The sequence below is a fragment of the Tamandua tetradactyla genome, chromosome 2 (genome assembly GCF_023851605.1).
Source record: "Tamandua tetradactyla isolate mTamTet1 chromosome 2, mTamTet1.pri, whole genome shotgun sequence".
Taxonomy (NCBI): Eukaryota; Metazoa; Chordata; class Mammalia; order Pilosa; family Myrmecophagidae; genus Tamandua; species Tamandua tetradactyla.
In genome coordinates, this window is record NC_135328.1 from 186,214,755 (window position 1) to 186,235,570 (window position 20,816).

Genomic DNA, 20,816 nt, shown 5'->3' on the forward strand with positions numbered 1-20,816 from the left:
AAACAAGTGTATGTGGGAGTTCACCTTGCAGCTAAAAATGAGTAAGCACAGGTAGCCTTGGCTAACAAAGGTAAGAGTACTTCAGTCAAAACTACAAACCTTGGGCAGGCCACGGTGGTTCACCAGGCAGAGTTCTTGCCTGCCATGCGGGAGACCCGGGTTCGTTTTCCAGTGCTTGCCCATGCAAACAAACAAACAAACAAAAAACAACAAACCTTTTTTTCCTGATTATTTCCATTTCTTCCCTATAAACAAAAGTTAAAATATCACCTACTCACTGTTTAATCATTCTCCACAAGTCACACTCTAGTTTAACTCCTTAAATTCTGTCTCCAGCATGCTCCTAGAAAACCCTTGGCAGGAAATAAGGACATCATCAAGAGCTGGCTAAAAAACCCCAATCTAAAACATTCCTACCAACTCTAAAGAGCACCTAGGGCTTTATCTAAGATTCCACAAAGGTTCCATGCACTACGATTACTCTCCAGAAATCTACAACTTCCAGGTGGTTTCTAGCTCAGGTAAGTTCTGAAACCCAAGCCAGCCTCTCCAGAACATAAACTAGTTCCATCAATCTATCCTATATTATTGACAGCCCTTTCCAACATGAAAAAGTTAGAGTGGGCAGAGCCCAAATACCCCTAAAGATTGGGAGAAAGATCAAAAGAGAAGGAGAAGTTACAACAGAGAAGATAGGATTTAACAAATGAGTATGACTGCTGAATTATCACATTGATTTTTTTTTAGTCTCCAGCATCTTGGAGCAGCTAAAAGGAAAAACTTAAAATGGTGGAGCTGTAACCCATACCAAACCCTGAAATCTGTTCAATAACTGATTGTTGCAGTGTACCTTGAAATTTATTGCTTTTTTGTGTATAGGTTATTTTTCACGATACAAAAAAAAAGCTGGCAAAAGCTGACAAGAAAGTTCTAATAAGGATAAGGCTCCAAAACCACTTTAGCAAGTCGGAAATTTTATATTAACATCATAGTCCACCTGTTTCTTGTTACTTTCCAACTTGACACCTAATTCATGCCATGGCAATGTCTCATAAAGGGTTTCCATGTGTGACATACCAGACCAGAATTTCACTTCTGACAGCCAGGGCTGTAAGACTGTTGGAATGTGCCTAGTAGAGATGCGGGGGTGATGGGCAGCTGAAGCCACCAAAAGGGAATTCAGTAAAGACAACTGCTTCCTCTCAATCCTGAGCTATGAATATAAAAATAAAATCTCAGTGACTCTCATGCCCTAAGAATCATTTGAGAAAGAATGCTGCTGAATCCAGCACCTATTCTGTCCCCTGGGGTGAACCACACAGAGGGAAAAAGAGAAATGCTTTTACCATCCCTCTCAAGGAGTATAATAGGATGAAAAAAAACAAGGAAAATCCTAAGTCTGCTTTCTCAAGAGCAAAGTCTTATAAACTACTGTGTATTTCTATATTCCCTGTATTTTCAAATTTCAGCAGGATGTTTAACACATGCACCATCTATGAGGTACTGAAACTATGTTCAGTATATAAAAGTGCTTTTAAACAGTAAAAAGTACAGTCTAACTGTAAAGTAGAACACTGGAGGGCCTCTGAGGACTTTTTGCCTTACTGAAGATAGGGATAAAACCTCTTAAGGCCCCATACTCCTCTCTTGGAACTCGTAAATAGAAGACAGCGGGAGAATCGTCTCCCTGACAGCCTAAAGAAATCCCTTTCTCAGTGATCCAATTTCTCAACTTGATTGAAATAACTACCACCCTGGTTCTTGGAGACTGCCATTTTACTTATTCAACTGGGAGCTTGATCACCATGGCAGTGCTGTTTTTCTTTTGAGTCAAGGAGCTCAGCATTATTCTCACTCAAATGATTCTTAAGATTTGAGGATCACATTGAGAACTACTTAAGGGCACTTCTGAAGGCAAAGGCCGTGCTGGTAGAGCTAGCAAGGTAAATGGTGCAGAGGGCAGAACTGAAAACACTGGTTCCGAGGCCAGATAAGTTTCTGTCTAGAGCTGACTCTTGAAAGGAAATTGGCTATCGCTGCTACTACCAGTATCTTCCTGCACAAGGCTTGGAGAGTTTGCCCTACCCCCTCCACACACCCACCACCATCACCACCCCTCTCTATCAGTAATAAAATGTTATGAATATACATGGGGTGGTTCCTAGACCCTCTCTGAGGTTCCCTTTTTGTAAAGCAAAATGATGACAGTCAGGACCTAAAGAACTTCCCATCAGTCAATCTGGAAAACCCCTGTACAAGAAACACTAGTCAGTGGACTGAAAAACCCTGTTAGGTGGTTGTGGAGACCCAGAGCCTGGGCTCCCGATCCATACTGAGAGTAAGTTGCTGTATGGAGGCGCCTATATGACGGGGACAGAAGTTAAAGATCAATAGACCTCCTCAGGAAAAAGTCTACAGATGGTAAACTACTTATCTTGTAAAGCATTAAAACTCCTTTCCCCTGATATGCTGATAACAAATCTCCAAACCCCTGGGTCATGAGACCCTGCTGAAACCCTGTTCTCATGTCCTATGGAATGTCCTTATCCTAAACTCTTAAAAGCTGCCACTTGCACTCCTCGCCTTTGCGGAGCACTACCTTCATTTTCTGAATGGCCAGCACAGGAGATCCTCTCCTGTTCGTAAGTCCTAAGAAATCTCCTGTCTGACTTTGTGCCTAGCATGTTCTTTGGTATTGAGGCTGCACTGACCCAAGCCCTTCAAGAGCTGGTTTGGAACAGTAGTACAACTACTTGAGGCTCCAAAAGTCATTCATAATTGTTAAGGTCTTTGTTTTATTGGAAAGTTTTGGTTGTTTACTTTTTATTGTTTGTTTTATGTTTTTTTTCTAGGGCAAAGAAGAAACAAACATATGTGACTGAAATCCATCCATTTTCCTTTCTCAGGAATGAGAATGCCAGGAAAACAGTTTTGCGCTTTGTAATGATGTGCTGCTTTAAACAAACAAAAGCTTAAGGAGCCAGACAATACGTCTAGGGCAGAGTTGCAAAGCCCAGAAAGTATATGCCCCTCCTAGCCAAAAGTACCTGGCTCTGTTTCTGAAGACAACTACTGCATAAACGTCCCCCAGGCCTGCTAAATCCTTTGATTTACATGCAGCAAGAGCTGTCTTTCGCAATCATATTTATTAGTTATTTTTCCCGACAGCCCTCACTGCTCAAAGGAAATGCAAAAATAAATAGGAAAGTTCTACCTTAATGCTCACCAGTCACCCCTAAAAGGCAGAACACTGGGAATAGAAGGATGGAAAGGGAAAACGTCCAAATAATTCCTTTTTTTTTTTTCAAGCTGCCCTTTTCATTGATTAAGTACAACTGGCCCTTGAGATCCTGTGAAAACTTAGCCTTGCCCTATTCGAGACCCAAACTAGCATTCAATGTCTTGTATTTTCAGATTTTTCCAGGTCCCTAGTAAACAGCAACTCTATCTCTTCCAGCTCAGGACAAATCAGGAAAAGAGAAATTACAGTCTCACTGAGATATCTCTCCAAATATATATATACTATCTTTTTTTCTTCAATTTGAACCAGTAGATGTGAGCCTCTTGAAAGCAGGGACTATGTCTGTATTCCCAACATCTAATCTGTGCCTTGCTAAGAGTGGAATTCAACAAATGTTTGTTGACCTTAACCACTGTTCTGGGTTACAGCTGACTCTCTACACAAACCCTCACCGTCCTAGAACTACAGTCACCAATCTCTCTTTTCCCAAACCCCTAGACCAGTGATTCCCTGTCCTGAGAGTTCCAACACAGCTCCCCATATCTAGACCACCTCAGTAGATATCACACAGTTCTCAAATATGTCTTCAAAACAGAATTAAGTTTAGCTCTCTTGAAGTCCAAATTATCTAGCACTTTTGTTAAAAAGAGGAACCATAGTAAAATTAACATAAAGAAGACATAATATCCCCCCAAAGGCTGTGGGAAAATGAAACAATAGTTAAAGGATCTTAAAAACACTGCTTCTACCCAAGGCGTCAAAGGCCAGCAATGTGTTCAGAGGAAAGTCCATTCAACTACAAGTCAGGAAATCTTGGTCATGTTTTCAGCTTTTCAATAACTAGCTGTATAACCTCGGGTAAGTATCTCTTGACCGCTTTGGGTGGGCTCAGTTCCTCATCTATCTCTTTATGGTACTACAAATTTGGAGTTGATACAAGAACCAACTATACAGCTAATGCTTAGCAGGTATAAGGATTCATTTCTACCAAGCCTAGCATAAGCAGAAATTTTCTATGGAAAAATAACCTAAAAAGGGAAGAAAATGAAGGGGAAACGGGCCTTATATGCAAGGGGAAAGAATCACAAGTCAACAGAGGACCTGAGAAGTGGAAAGCGGAAGCTCTAACTACAAAATTTAAATGAAGAGTATTAGAGGTCTTCCCCTCCCACCCCTTTGCCTTCCCAAACTCCTCTGATAGAAGCCTAAACACTGAAAATAAGAAATGCAACAGGGAAACACACTCTTACCCAGAATAAGCATTCTGGGTAAGAGAAGAATTTCTGTGAGCTACAAAATGGGTTTAGAAAAAGAAAATAAGGACATTTAAAGGAGAAGAAACAGGAAAAAGAAAAGAAGGATACAGCAGAATCAAAGTGTACTTGCACTTAACTATACAAGCTTTACCAGAGAGAGAAATCATTTAAACGGTGCAGAAGTTCACCCACAAGTCTACTCATTGAGGCTATGCACCAAGATGAGGTCATGTGCCAGGATGAACATGAAAGGAGGACTTGAATTAGACTTCAGCAAGTCTCAGTTTCCATGTGCTTCTCACAGGGTGAGCACCTTGAACACCCAGTATGATTCTAATGTTTGAGAATACTTTTTTCCCTAATTATAGGTTAACTACTACTTATGATGTTTCAGCTCTGTAGTGGCATTTTCCAAAACCATACTTAATGGGTAATTCTTCTAGCATTTCTAAACGTTAAAGCATTTTTCAAGTATAATTTTGATTATTTGGGATTTTCACTTTTTGTGCTGATTTTAATACCTAGCATTCTACAAGAGTAAGAAGAGACTTTATCTTGCAGGAAAAGAGAAAGAGAAAAAAAACGGAGTCAGGACTGGGGTGGGGGTGAAGGGAAACATGGGAGTCCTTCCTAAAAGCCAAAGATGAAACAGAAAAGCCAGGCACAGAATCAATTCAAGAAAGAGACAACAACCCTAAATTTCTGGGTGACTTCCTTAGCCATCCCTAACCATTTGGGAGGAGGTAGCAGTCTATAAAACAACCCTCCAGCTTGGGGCAGGTTATTCAGTTGTTTCTTAATGCTGCGGCCAGGCACTTGCTCAGAGCTTTCCTTAATCACTCCCCAGACCTAGGACCAGACTCGCCCTGAGACTCTTCTTTCCCTGAGATGCCTCTGGTTTCCTTTGCTACTGTACATTTAGAGGGCCAGCAGTTCCTCCTCTCTGCAAGGGTTCAGCTTGGTTCAAGCTCAACTGGAAGGAAGACAAGAAACATCACTGCTCTCAGACAAAGTCTGAGAAAATAGATGATCTCTCCCTGCCCCCCTACTCAATGGGAACTGCTTTAGCCAAAGGGTAAGTTCCTCAAAATGAAATGTAATCCCTTGCGGTTTATTCACCTAAAACACTGAGCCTCTAAAACATGCCCAGTAACAAATAAATCTCTCCCTTTGTCTCTGATGATAAAAAGATTATGCCTAATGGGAGCATTTACTTTCTTTACATTCAAAAATACAAAGGCCTAACTCTGATAACTCTGAAAGACAAATGGATTTGGAATTAGTAGTCGGGAAATAAGCTACATCCAGCATCTACCATAGATAGTAATAGAAATAATGATAAAAGCTGAGATCTTTATAGCAGCATTATTTACAATTACCAAGAGATGGAAGCAGCCAAAATGTCCATCAACAGTAGGTTGGCTAAACAAACTGTGGCATTTACATAAGATGGAATATTATGCAGCTATAAAACAGAATAAAGTCATGAAGTATGTAACAACATGAATGGACCTTAAGGACATTATGCTGAGTGTGATTAGCCAGAAACAAAAGGACAAATACTGTATGGTCTCACTGATATGAAATGACATTAGTGAATAAGCTTGGAATATTTCGTTGGTAACAGAGACCATCAGGAGATAGAAATAGGGTAAGATATTGGGTAATTGGAGCTGAAGGGATACAGATTGTGCAACAGGACTGAATATAAAAACTCAGAAATGGACAGCACAATATTATCTAACTGTAACACAATTATGTTAAAACACTGAATGAAGCTGCATATGAGAATGATAGAGGGAGGAGGGCTGGGGCATAAATGAAATCAAAGAAAGATAGATGATAAAGATTGAGATGGTATAATCTAGGAATGCCTAGAGTGTATAATGATAGTGACTAAATGTACAAATTTTAAAAATGTTTTTGCATGAGGAAGAACAAAAGAATGTCATTACTGCAGTGTGCTGAAAATAGATGGTAATTAATATTTTTAAATTTCAACTTATGTGTGAGACTAAAGCAAAAAATGTTTATTTGGTACAAATTTATACTTTGACTAGTGCATCTACTAAAATAACTTATGTAGATAGTTGGTTGAACATCTTAAGTACATGGAACTTTGTATAGGACATGAGATTTTGTTGGTTTGTCTAGGTGATGCCCTGATGAATCCCAGAGTGATCTGATCAGTGAGTGGAAAAGCATTTGCAAAGCCCCCTTCTGGGAATGGTGAGAAGGGGGGAAAACTCAACTTCCCCAAGTTGAATTCTTGATATTCTCACAAGCAGTGTGGACAACCAAAGCTATAGGGTGGGCCCCAGTCTTGGGGTTTGTTCATATGAAACTTAACCCCACAGGGGATAGGTCAAGCCTACTTAAAATAAGGCCTAAGAGTCACCCCCAATAGAACCTCTTTTGTTGCTCAGTTGTTGCTCAGATATGGCCTCTCTCTCCAGCCAAAACAGCAAACAAATTCACCACCCTCCCCCTGTCTACATGGGACATTACTTCCAGAGGTGTGGATCTTCCTGGCAACGTGGGACAGAAATCCCAGAATGAGCTGAGATTCAGCATCAAGGGATTGAGAAAAACCCTAGAATGAGCTGAGACTTAAGCATCAAGGGATTGAGAAAACCTTCTCGAGCAAAAGGGGGAAGAGTGAAATGAGACAAAGTGTCAATGGCTGAGAGATTCCAAATAGAGTCGAGAGGTTATCCTGGAGGTTATTCTTATGCATTAAGTAGATATCACCTTGTTAACCAAGATATAATGGAGAGGCTGGAGGGAACTTCCTGAAAATGTAGAGCTGTGTTCCAGTAGCCATGTTTCTTGATGATGATTGTATAATGATATAGCTTTCACAATGTGACTGTGTGATTGTGAAAACCTTGTGTCTGATGCTCCTTTTATCTACCTTGTCAACAGATGAGTAGAACATATGGAATAAAAATAAATAATAGGGAGAATAAATGTTAAAATAAATCTAGTTTGAAATGCTAGTGATCAATGAAAGGGAGGGTAAGGGGTATGGTATGTAAAATTTTTTTTTTCTGTTTTTGTTTTATTTTTCTCTTGTCTTTTTATTTCTTTTTCTGAATTGATGCAAATGTTTTGGGAAATGATCATGATGAATATGCAACTATGTGATGATATTGTGAATTGCTGAGTGTATGTGTTGGGAATGTGTTTCTTTCTTGTAATTTTTTTTAATTAATAAAAAATTTTTTTTAAAAAGTTGAAATCTACTGAGCAATTTTTATGTCCTGCACTGTTTAAATACTTTCCCATGTATTAACTCATTCAATTCTCACAGCAACCCTATGAGAATGGTACTATTATATTCTCCATTTTACAGCTAAGAAACTCTGGGCTAATGAGAAAGGTTAAGTAACTTGCCCAAAGTCGCACAAAGTTACAGAGCAGGACACAAGTCAGATCAGTACTGCAAGTCACTTGAGAACTCCTGTTTTGGATGGATTCATAAAGGGAAGGGGAGCGGAGGGGAGGGGAGGGGATGGGGGGAGGGTAGTAAAGCAGTCACAAAAAAAAGCAGATACTTTTTTTTGTTTTTGTTTTTCATCTCTGCAGAAATGGGTAGCAACACATGATCTCTCTTTTGTTCTAGTCAGCTATCTTTCCTTCTCCCAAAACCCCTCAAATGCAGCATCTTCAGGATTCTGAAGTCTTCCCACTGCAGCTTAATGAAAAGAAACAAAAATAAAGAGAAAGAGAAAGAGAGAGAGGACTTACTCAAAAGCCCTTTTCTTCTGGCAAACAAAAGGCCTTCGGATTTCCACAAACAGAGTAGTTATTCTTAACCCTAACCAAAGATTCTTTGGCAGAGTAAGAAATATGAAAATGTTAGCCTTGTGGGAATGGCCTATGCTTTGGGTTTTTGTGTCTCACTCAGTAAAGCCAGCCCACTGAAACGCAAACACAGCCACCCTTCAGTAACTCCAGGCCAATTCAGTTAACTCCAGGAACTAGGGACGGAGCTAGAGAGAAAGGAGGGCAATATTCCTGATTGTCTAACCTCCTCCCCCTCCCTGAAAGGTGGCTGATCAGCAATTTTTCAAATACACTAAGAAAAATATGTCTAAAGATACACAAACAACAGACCAAAATCTGACATTGAAAGAAAGGCAACAAGTGATAGATGCAAAAGGACAGAGATCAGGCTTAACTCTTTGGGTGCTCTCACAAGCCTCTATGTTTCTTACCCCAAATCAACAATTTGGAGTGTTAGCACTTTCCTAAATAAACTGTTAAGATCTGGCAATTGCTTCAAGTGCTTTCTCCACTCAACACTGGTCTTGGGGGTTGCAGAGTCCCTGAGTAGTCTATATTTTCCCAGCAGGGTAGAGAGAAATTATACACATTTCATATATGTATACATATACATATATGTATAATATACATCATATATATATATATAGTAAAATGAGTCAGTAAGGGCAAAACAGGGATGATGGGAGGAGCCTGCCATAAAACAAGAAGATCCTAGCAGCACTAATCTCAGATATACCTAGGCTACATTCAGACTAACACTCCAACTCCCAGTCATTACCTGAACACAGGAATATTACTATAACAAATCCCTTCAGAGCCTTCTTCCCAGTTAACAAGTACCCACTCTTTCCTGCCCTGCCCAAGACATCATGAACAAAACCACTACACGAGGCTGCATCTCCAATGGCACATCTCCCAGCAGCCATGTCTCTGTCAGGGTAGTGAACAACAATAGCCATGTAAGAAGACATTCAGCCTCGCTTTGAAATCCCCTGGAGCGAGCAGCCCACATTAATATAGATTAGAATCTATAATGGAACGAAACCTTGAGGTGTTAAGCCATGAGGTAATAAGGTCCCATGTGACTGAGGACTCTGAATTCTCTCTGGAAGTTGTAGATAGTAGTCTTGCTCCCAGGCAGTATCAAAAGCAGATCAAGTAGAAGGTATTTCTCAGCCAAGCCGCACCTACGGGCAAGTTTCAAATATCTGCCACGTAGTAGGCTCTCAAATATTTGTCCAATGAATAAATGAATAAAAGACTTCATCTTCCACTTCTATAATCTGTTCCATCCTACATAGAAGGGGGTGGAGGAAGTGGCGAAGAAAAATTCTAGACAGTAGAAAAATAAACTTTCTTCTCCCTGCTATTCCCTGGAGATCAAGCTCTTCTGTGGCAAAGTATAATGCTCCCTTCTATATAAAATTCATTATGGGACTGTTCTCCCACAGAGAGGTGTACAACAGGCCACACTATCCTAATCAAGGACAATGGCTCTTCTGTAGCTAGAGTGCAACATACAGAGTCTTCTGAAATGTGTCATACTCAGGAAGATGTCTGTTGTACCACTTTTTCTTAGAACAACTTGGAAAATGCAAATATTCAACAATAAAGAATGGCTAAGTGTTGACATAATCAACAAGATGACTTAAAATAGTAATAGCTGTAAGAAAACATTTTTAAAATCCTTATACCATTACATGAAAAAGGCATGCAAACATATCTGCAGACTAAGATTACAACTATGAAAAAGTAAGATTACAACTATGAAAAAGTAAATAGACCAAAAAGGAACACAGACAAGTCCCAACAGCTGTTAAATTAAAGTGGGATTCCACTGATGTTGGACAATAAATTAAAAGCAAGGAAGTAAAATAAAAATGCCAAAACACGCAGCCAGCCCTAAAGCCACAGACTGCAAACAAGTGCCTACCATGTGGCAGACAAGCTACTCAGCTCACCAGGCACCAGAATAGTAAGGTGTGTGTGGTGTGTGCTATGGGGTAAGGAAGAGTGGCCTCCTAGGCCCAGTCCTCTAATCCCCCTTAAAAACACTCCCTGGAGCAGAGAAACCATCTGTCTCAACAAAGCCTACAGCCCTGTAAGTACATTAACTCCTTCCCTGCTGACTACCTTATAAATGGTTTTCACCCAGTATTAAGTACTGTTCATTTTTAAAATGCCACTAAATACTAGAATATAAACTCTGTCTACTCAAGGGAAGGGAATTTGTCTTGTTCTCTGGTATATCCCTAACACCTGGAATAAACTGCTATCAGTGGATACTCAAATCATTTGCTGAACTAATCTATTAAATGCCTTTTTCCTAAATAGGTGTTTCATCTGTGCCTTATTTCTAAATAAGTCCTCACTTAGAGTCCTGCCTGGTTTCCTCAAATATGGTGTGCTGGTTTGAAAGGATGTATGTCCCCTAGAAAAGCCATGTTTTAATCTAAATCCCATTTCATAAAGGCAGAATAATCTCTATTCAATACTGTATGTTTGAAACTGTAATCAGATCATCTCCCTGGAGGTGTGATTTAATCAAGAGTGGTTGTTATACTGGATTAGGTGACGACATGTCTCCACTCATTTGGGTCTTGATAAGTTTCTGGAGTCTTTTATAAAAGAGGAAACATTTTGGAGAACGGAAGAGATTCAGAGAGAGCCAGAGAAGAATGACATAGCCACAAGAAGCAGAGAGCCCACTAGCCAGCAACATTTGGAGATGAAGAAGGAAAATGCCTCCCAGGGAGCTTCATGAAACAGGAAGCCAGGAGAAGAAGCTAGCAGATGATGCCATGTTTGCCATGTGCCCTTCCAGATGAGAGAGGAACCCTGCCCGTATTCACCACGTGCCTTTCCAGATGAGAGAGAAACTCTGACTGTGTTCACCATGCGCCCTTCCATTTGAGAGAGAAACCCTGAACTTGATCAGCCTTCTTGAACCAAGGTATCTTTCCCTGGGATGCCTTAGACTGGACATTTCTATTGACTTGTTTTAATTCAGATATTTTCTCGGCCTTAGAACTGTAAACTAGCAACTTATTAAATTCCCCCTTTTAAAAGCCACTCTGTTTCTGGTACATTGCATTCCAGCAGCTAGCAAACTAGAACATATGGTCAACCATATTTGTCTAGTGCCTACTTATGTACAGTATAACCAGTCTCATTACTATAGTTTTGTTGGATCTCAGTGCCTACAGTATCTTACACATAGCAGGTGCTGTACATATTTGTTGAATGAAAGAATGATTCATTTTGGTCACCACACCTTATCAGTAATGAGCTAGGCACTGTCAGAGTTACAGAAGTGTAACTCCCATAAAACAGTCCCTCGAAAAGCTCACTATATCAGTAGGGAGACAAAACTACAGCGTAGGAAAGTGATACATCAACATGGACTACGAAAATCAGAGAAGTCTTCATGGAGAGACCTGAAATGAGTCTTAAAGGGATGATGGATAAATTTCAGTTAAATGTAAAGAATAAGGGCATTCCAGGTGGAGAGAACGGCATGAGAAAAAGCAAGAAGACAGAATAAATGAGACCATAATAAGGAGAAAGGTCTGTCTAGAACTGAAGGTATATTATAGGAAAGTATATGAGATAAGACTAGATAAGTAGGATGGGATTAAAGTATAAAAGTCCTGTTAAAAAAGAAGTTTTAAATTTGAAATAGTAGGAAATAGTAGGAAATAGCTGTTAGTATTAACTCAAATGGAGAAACAGGGCACAAGGAAACAAAATATGAAGCAGATGCAGTAATTCATCATGAGGTGAGAATGACTGGACTAGAATCATGGCAAAGGGAATGGGGAGGAAAGGACAAATTTAAGAGAAATTCTGAAGAAGTAACAAAAAAACTCAATGACAGACTGAAAGTGGGGATTGATGAAAAGAGAAGAGTCAACCATGTCTCCAGGTTTCTGATCTCAAAGACTGGAAGAACGTGAATGCAACTGTCAAAAACAGGGAGGACGGAAAGGCAGCCTATTCTAAGCTTGGTTTTGAAAATACTCAGTTCAAGGGTACATCCAAGTATAGATGTCCTAAAGGCAGATGAAAAAAAGAAACTAAAAATTGAGAGATTTTAGGTTCCAGAGGACATAAGGACATACGTGGGAGTTTGCAATCAAAAAGAAAAACGAAGTCAGAAGAACTGGGTAGAAAGAGAAAAGGAGGTCAAGAGTAGCACAATAATAATGCCAGCTAGGTTTGTATCGAGTGTTTATGTGTCAACAGATGTTAGGAGCTTTCTTTACCGATACTATTTAAACATAACTTTATGTAGAAGATATTACTAATTCAATTTTACAGATGAGAAAACTGAGGTTCGTAGAAGATGAGTAACTTGCCCCAGGTCACTCAGCTGTTAAAAGAAGAAGCCTGGATTTAAACCCAACCATGTTCTTCTCACTTCACCACATTGGCCTTGCCCTCAGGAAACTTCCACAGTTAGAGGCAGAAGGAGGAATAGACCCAGTAAAAGCAGACAAACAACAATCAGACAGGTAATGGATAACCAAGAAATGTTCTTGTTGAAGTAAAAGGGATATAATCAACAGGGTTAAATGCCAACACTCCAACACAGAATAAACAGCCAATTTCCAAATCCATTGGTAAAGTTACATAAAGATGGAGTCGTGGACCAAGTACAGTAGCCCAGAAAATTTCAGAGAAACAGAAGCCCTACTCTGAGCTAAATGGGCTTCTTCTCTCCCCTCTTACCACCAACAGACACCGTGGACAGCAGGTTTCCAGCTGAGTCTATGGGCTTCAGGCTGAAGTGCATCATCTGGAAATATCAACTCAAATACAAAGCATTGTACAACATAAAGGTCAGATTCAACTTGAGTTGTGGAGGTAAAATGGATTTCCATATCCAGCTATATACAGTTCAGTATAAAATCTGTGTGTTTCTAAAAATTAAACTTTTAGAAGGATTTCCTATGCCTACTTACTTTTTTCTCATCCCTTTGCATCCTAGATAAACTAAAATCAAGTAACTGTTTACTGCTTTAGCTGAAGTTTCACCTCCCTATAAATGACTCTTCATATTGCTGCCAGAGTTATACTCCCTCCCCACCTCCAACAACAACAACAAAAAACCCCACAACCTCTTGATTGTTTCTATCATTCCTTTGCCTCAAAAACATCTAATGCTCTCTACTGTCTACATTATTGCTTCACCCTTTGAACTCATGCTAAAAACTGCCCCCCTCTGGCCCAGTGAAAATTGTACAATCAAGAAGGGGGTAAACTTTAACAGTACAAAAATCTGTCAATCACCAAAAAAAGTACAAGATTTACTGAGGGTCCACTAAGTACCTAGTGAGGTATAAAGGATGGGCGGCACCCAAGAAGCAAGCAGACTCCCAGATTCCTTACAGTAGAGAGAATCATCCCATTATGATAGGTTTGCTTAAGGGCTCTGGGAATGGGAGGGGCAGACAGTTCTCACTGTGAAGGATGCAATCCTGTGGGTGACTCAAGCCATTTTCCACTATCCTGATTGCTGTAGACTTTCTTACTGACCCCCTGCACACAAAGTCCTACACAAGTGCCTTTCTTCTCTCAGTCCTCAAGTTAATCTCAGAACACTCCCAGTGTATCATCAGCTAGAAAACTGCGTATTGTCTGCTCTAGGATGTCAACTTCAACTCAGAAACAAGATTGTTTGTATTCTCACCAGTATATAATTCTACTCTAAAGCTGTCAGTCCCAAATAACAGAAGCTGATTTACATTGACTACAATATATTGATTTAAAACACAGCACCAGCTCCATTTCTTCCAAAGGCAGACACCCCCTATAAGCAAGAATGATGACATAGTAGTTTATCAACCTATTATATCAGAATAAGCTGGCCCAACTTACTAGTTAAGTGCTAATGGCAGGAAAAGAAAAGGAGAATCTCAACCTAGAATCAACCTGAATTCCAGTGCAAGATTTCTATACAGCAATGATTAGGTCATTCTTGGTACCAGTTCCCTAGTCAGAAATAATGAGTCTTTCCTCAGTATAAGAGGAAAAGAGACTAGGGTTGGGTGAATCAATGAAGCCATTTAAATACCTGGAGCCCCAGGGCAAAAGCTTCATAATAAAAAAGCACAATGATGTGATGATGACATATGGGAGCTGCTGTCTGAGAGAGACACTTGACACCCTGTCCCAAGATGAAATTAACTAGGTAATAAAACATCTGAACCAGCTAGCCACTAAGCTTGAAGACCAGGCTATCCCTAGAGGGTAAGGAGCCACCAACCATCAGAAGGTATTCATAGTTTACAGATATCCACTTCTTACAGTCAATACAGTCAATAGCTTCTTTTTTTTTTTTTCATGGGCAGGCACCGGGAATCGAACCTGGGTCTCTGGCATGGCAGACGAGAACTCTGCCTCCTAAGCTACCCTGGCCCGCCCTTAATAGCTTTTAAAAGTGAAATAAAATTTAAAACCAGCATCCAGAACTATGAATATACATATCAAGACCCAGTAATTCCACTTCTAGAAATCTATCCTTTAAAAAAATCAGATATGCTCTCAAAATTTTATTTACAAAGATGTGCATTATCATATTATATTAGCAAAAAACATAGAAATGTACATACCCTACAACTGGGAATTTTAAATAAATGATCCTTCCATTTGATATAATTCCAAACAGATATTTAAAAATGATATTGTAAACAAATAATTAAAGGCATGAAAAAGTGCTCAAAAGATAATAACGAGCAAATATTACAATAAAACAACATTACAATAATAATATATAAAAATACAACATAGATATGAATAGAAAAATAGAAGGAAATACAACAAAATTGTAGCATAATAATATACTGGGGTTTTTTTCATATGTTTTATAAAGATGATATAGTAGTACATCTATTTAACATCAGAAAAAAATCTAAATTTTTTTCTGGGGTTTTTTATGAACCACCTGAAGAGAAAAAAGCCACCCCTCACCCCACACTCATAAAAAGCCACTCTCTGATGGTACTTATAGAGGTGTGGAAGCTTGTCTTGCTTGCTCAGACTTGGCTATAGTGGACAGGCTTCTAGGCTGGCATTCTAAGTGTATATCCAAAGTAAAACCGCAAGATAATAAGAAAGATTTTTTGACAAACATACCAGAACTAAGAGAATCAAAAGAGATAGTGCTCCTTTTCAATAATCACCTTGCTGAGAGTTTTTAAAAAGGATTGAGATGCATTTTTGACTTACTTCTATATTTATCTTTACTTACAGAACACTTAAATTATTTTTTCTTTTAGAAAGCGATAAATATGTTACTTATTATTCACAATGTTGTTACTCTGCAAAGAACTGCCTAAACACACCATCTTTTTAAATTTATTTATTAATTTAAAAAATAAAGAAACAAAATAAAACAACATACATAATCAGTAATTCACAATATCATCACTTAGTTGCATATTCATCATTTCTTAGAACATCTGCATTAATTCAGAAAAAGAAATAAAAAGACAACAGAAAAAGAAATAAAACAAACACAGGAAAGGAAAAAAAAAATTATACCTACCATACCCCTTACCCCTCGCTTTCATTGATCACTAGCATTTAAACTAAATTTATTTTAGCATTTGTTCCCCCTATTATTTATTTTTATTCCATATGTTCCTCTCATCTGTTGACAAGGTAGATAAAAGGAGCATCAGACACAAGGTTTTCACAATCACACAGTTACATTGTGAAAGCTATATCATTGTTCAATCATCATCAAGAAACATGGCTACTGGAACACAGCTCTACATTTTCAGGCAGTTCCCTCCAGCCTCTCCATTACATCTTGAATAACAAGATGATATCTACTTGATGCATAAGAATAACCTCCAGGATAACCTCTTGACTCTGTTTGGAATCTCTCAGCCATTGACACTTTGTCTCATTTCCCTCTTCCCCCTTTCGGTCCAGAACGTTTTCTCAATCCCTTGATGCTTAAGTCTCAGCTCATTCTAGGGTTTTTCTCAATCCCTTGATGCTGAGTCTCCGTTCATTCCAAGATCTCTGTCCCACGTTGCCAGGAAGGTCCACACCCCTGGGAGTGTCACGTCCCACGTAGAGAGGGGTAGTGTGGTGAGACTGCTCGTTGTGTTAGCTGGAGAGAGGTGCCACATCTGAGCCAACAAAAGAGGCTCTCTTGGGGGTGACTCTTAGGCCTAAATTTTAAGTAGACTTGACCTATCCTTTGCAGGGTTAAGTTTCATATGAACAAACCCCAAGACTGGGGGCTCTGCCTACAGCTTTGGTTGTCCACACTGCTTAGTGGTAGAATTCTTGCCTGCCTTGTGGGACATTTAAGTTCAATTCCTGGCCCATTCACTTCCTTGCCCCACAAAAAAAAAAAAAAAAAAAAAAAAAATCAACAAAAGGTGCTGCAGTAATGGGACATTCACATAGAAAAAGAATGAAATGTGACCCCCACCATATAGCATACAAAAAAAAGTCAATAACTAACTGAAGAGGGGAGTAAATTACCTTTCTCTGTCAGCTTTTCCAGAATAAACGAAGATACCAATGAAATCAAGAAGGGAAGTAGCTCTTCACCATAATCAGGGTAAACAATGGTTGAAATTGGCAACTCGACCCCATAAGAGGTTGACAAAGGCAATGGTTTGTATCTAATTGTCTCCTGGCAGCCTAGGATTGGGGGGGTTGTATCTAACTGTCTTCTGGCAACCTAGGGTTGGGAGGGAATACTTCTCTATAACTTATAACAACATTCCAGAAATAATTACAAGGACTAAATAAAAACTATTTTATGGCCTCTTTCCAGGAACCTCTCCAACCTACAAAGGCTAATATTCTGGGAGTGAAGAGACCTGATACTTTCCTTAGGTGAACAAGAGAAATTGTGTTATATGTTATATAATATTAAAGACTATTACTGAATAACAATAACAGTGGATGTAGGATTAGAGTGGCACAAGGGGGTAGTGTCAAGAGAAAAGACCAAGTGTCCTCGCTCCAAAGCACCATATCACTGCTTCCCCTCAGAGAAGCAGGTGCCAAAGTGCATTTTATACATACACTTGGCCAGACCTGGGTACTCTTTCCTACTTCAAATGGTCATCAACATCAGACAGCAGCCCAACAACATTAGCTTCTTGGTTAATATACTTCCAAACACTGTAATCTCTTTAACATGACAGCTGAACCCCAGTCTCAGGCCAGCCAAGCTTTGGAAACACCACTGTAAACTGCCTATTTTGTGCAGCTGCTATAAAGACTACATGGATTAAGACATGTAAATTACTTAAAACAGTGCCCAGTACATAACTAACGTCTACCGCGTGCTTACCATTACTACCACTATCACTAAAGTTGTCGTCTAGTCTCAGCCATCAACTGTCCTACAGTGAGATCAACCAAGACCTGAAGCCCGACACGGGTGACTAGGGCTACATCTTCCCCAACCAGAACGTGTCCTGGTCCAGTTCATGCTGTGGTACACATTCAGATCAAAGCAAGCATAGGGACTCACTGTGAATCAAAGAAGTATCTGAGAGGAGAGGGAGCAAGAAGAGGCAGAACTAACATTTGATGAATTTCAACCAGGTACTACATACAGAACTAAGCATATATACCCATTATTTAATGTCTATAACAATAAGTGATTCTGAGTCCACCTTAGAGATGTAGAACCAAAATTACTTGGAGAGTCCCAGTGTCTGAAGTGGGAAGGGTGGAGTGGGAGTTGCTATAGTCTCTTCTCTTCTCTGATCTCAGCCCTATACAGGACACTCTCCATGAGAGATATATCTAATCTGTTTATTTATTCCTAGCAATAGATACAGATTGGTCAAAGGGAAAACAAACATACACACACACAAACATTATAAAAGTGCTAGAAAATAAATGACTGACAGGCTGATTTCAACACAACTTCTTTCAAAAGTAGAAATTTCAAACCTCTGTGTCCCAGAGAGGCTCAAGCCAAGAGCTGCCTGTTCTAGTAGCCCCACTGAGAAAGTCAGGGCAGTTAAAAGAAACTGAGGAGCAAAACAACTCTTATTTAGGGAGTAAAAAAAGAACTTCCTCCACACATGTTTTATGTAAGGAAAACAAGAAGCACGCCCCCACCTCCCACTGCCCGGACATACCTGAACATTGTTCCTTAAGCACATATAGCAGAGTGGGTGACAGAGCTATAAGATGAGTGGTGTGGTCTCCAGAGAACCCCAGGAACCCATTTGGGTCACCAATAAACCTTATTCATATAAGCTTGGCCATCTTAGTATGGTTAACTGTTCACCCAATTACTGACACAAAGGGAAGCCAAAAAGAAAAGTTATATTCTCTAATTCAATGGACAAGCATCTACCAGCTGTCAATCTTCAGAAAGACTTAGCAATTTTTATCAAAAGAATGAAGATAAGGATAATAAGGAGAAAATGAGAGTAAAGAGCTTAGTGTCCAAGGAGTGGCCTGGGATTCCTACACTGACTGAGCCTTTTCAGCTGCTGAAGGAATATGCAAGTTAATTAAGTTTGATAATTCTGCCCCGAGTTTTGCAAAGAGAGAAAGGGTAAAGGCACCTACTGTTGGGTAGGCATCATGCCGAGGAATATAGAAGAATCCCTCTAAGATAGGAAACAGGAAAAGAAAGGTGGAGGGGGGGAGGGCTCTTGTATGGGACAGGGTACATTCTAGTTCCTTCTCTTACCCAGTTACCAAAAAGGCCCAAGAATTGGAAGAATGGCTGAGAAGCAACATTTAGTTCACCCTGTTTCTCCCATCTATTCCCCACAAGACTGGGTGAAAAAGCCTCTCTACCCTCTCCAAATTTCCTTTGACAGGGTAGTTAGAACCATAGTTAATTTGTCTCATTCTTGCTAAGACCTGTCTGATGTGCGATGAGCTTGCAGAGCCCTGAACCTAAAAGAGAACAGCTTTAGCTGACAGAAGTTTGGGGGCGGGGAGGGGGGGAATACATGTATAGGGTAAGGAGAGAGAAAAGAGGAGAAAATTAGAAATCAATAGAACTATACTTTATAGTTGTCTGTCCTGTTACAGCAACAAAGGTATTCATGTAAACATTTCCTAGATATAAGGGTATCTAGATCTCCTGCTCATCCCATCCCCTGTTCACCACTGCCTTCATCTCAAAAGAAGCCAATTTTATCCCTTTCTCCCACTCTCTTTTTCTCCACACTCCATGAAAGTGCTAGGTCCAGATTTCTGGCTGCTGATGAAAGAGGAATGGTTTGAGCACCTTCCCCAGCATGTAGAATCAAGATCACCTAATAGAGAAGGGGAAGTAAAAAGAAAGCTTCATTCATTTTCATCATTAATAGCAAAAAAAGAGTCCTGCATCATCACATTTGCGTGCATTCTTCTAATCTATGTCAGATGTAAAGTTCACCAACGATGCAAAGAAAACACTTTTCCCCTTAAATATTATTTTACTAAAAAATTGTCTCCTTCAAAGTCACAGATTCACACTTGACAAAGGCATCTAAGGACTATCAACCTGCATTCCCTACTCCCTTACCCTGACTCTCCAGATGGGATTCTGACTCAGTGTAGACACAGATGACTGGAAAGCCCAGCCCAAGAACCTAGCTAACACTCAGGTAAGGGCTGCAGGGCTCAGTGGCAAGAGCCGTCCACCCACACTGCCTGGCTGGCTCAAAGAAAACGGAGTATCCTAAGCCCTGCTGAGCTCAAAAGAGCAGGGGCATTTCTTAGTAGCCAATTCAAGAAAGAGAACAGGCTGCGGCTAAAGCATCTGAGGGAATTCCCTCCTACTCACCCATAATCTCATTTATAAACTCTATCCCTTCTGTGTAATTACTTAAACACACAAAAATTTGACCAACTCAGGGTAGAAGGGTTTTCTAAGTCCTTAGAGGTTGATGGTAAGTAAAGACCGCGCACAACAGTAAGTGTTCACACAAGCAGCAAGTATTAAAAAAAAGCAGGGAGCTTGAAACCTTTCAATACCTCTAAGGTTGTTGAGTCCCTCCAGGAACTTCTGGTACTTGTAAGCATTCATGCCTCGGCACAGTTGTGCTGGTTCAGTGGCTGGAAGAAGGCACCATGGTGCCGTGACAGCTGAGAAATACAAGTGAGCAAACCGACTGAGTTCTACTCCAGCTTCAGCTAGCCCCCAAGTACTGGACTTTGACCACATTTACAAATGACGTCACCAGAGAAGCCTCATTACTTTACGGCCCTTTGTGAGCTCTCATTTGTTGCAGTGAGCGGAAATACCTCCCCAGGAGAAACCAGCCCCTCCTTTGTGCAAATGAGCCACGAGACCACAACAGCCCCTGCCTATCATCTGCCACCTTCTCTCTACACTCCAGCGGGGGCTCCAATTCTTCTCTGGTTTAAACACTGGGGACAAAGCTTAAACGCTTTTCAGGACACCAGTTAGGGGCTCATCTACCATCTGAGAATGAGCTCTTTAAAGGGCCACACTCACCACAAGGATGGCAGTCACCACAACAGGAGCTCTTAGGCAAATATCGCATGGCAATGGAACAGGTTTTGCAAAA

At 40.0% G+C, this 20,816-nt stretch overlaps 1 protein-coding gene and 1 long non-coding RNA gene across 12 annotated transcripts in view; one reads left to right on the forward strand and one right to left on the reverse strand.

Moving 5' to 3' along the window:
• MACF1 (microtubule actin crosslinking factor 1) overlaps window positions 1-20,816 on the reverse strand; it is a 379,780-nt gene that overhangs the window by 289,722 nt on the left and 69,242 nt on the right. The gene's annotated exons all lie outside the window — the stretch shown is intronic.
• Window positions 14,455-17,157, forward strand: LOC143674460 (uncharacterized). The gene is made up of 3 exons (XR_013171063.1): window positions 14,455-14,563; window positions 16,805-16,926; window positions 17,090-17,157. It is a non-coding gene; the product is annotated as an uncharacterized LOC143674460 (long non-coding RNA).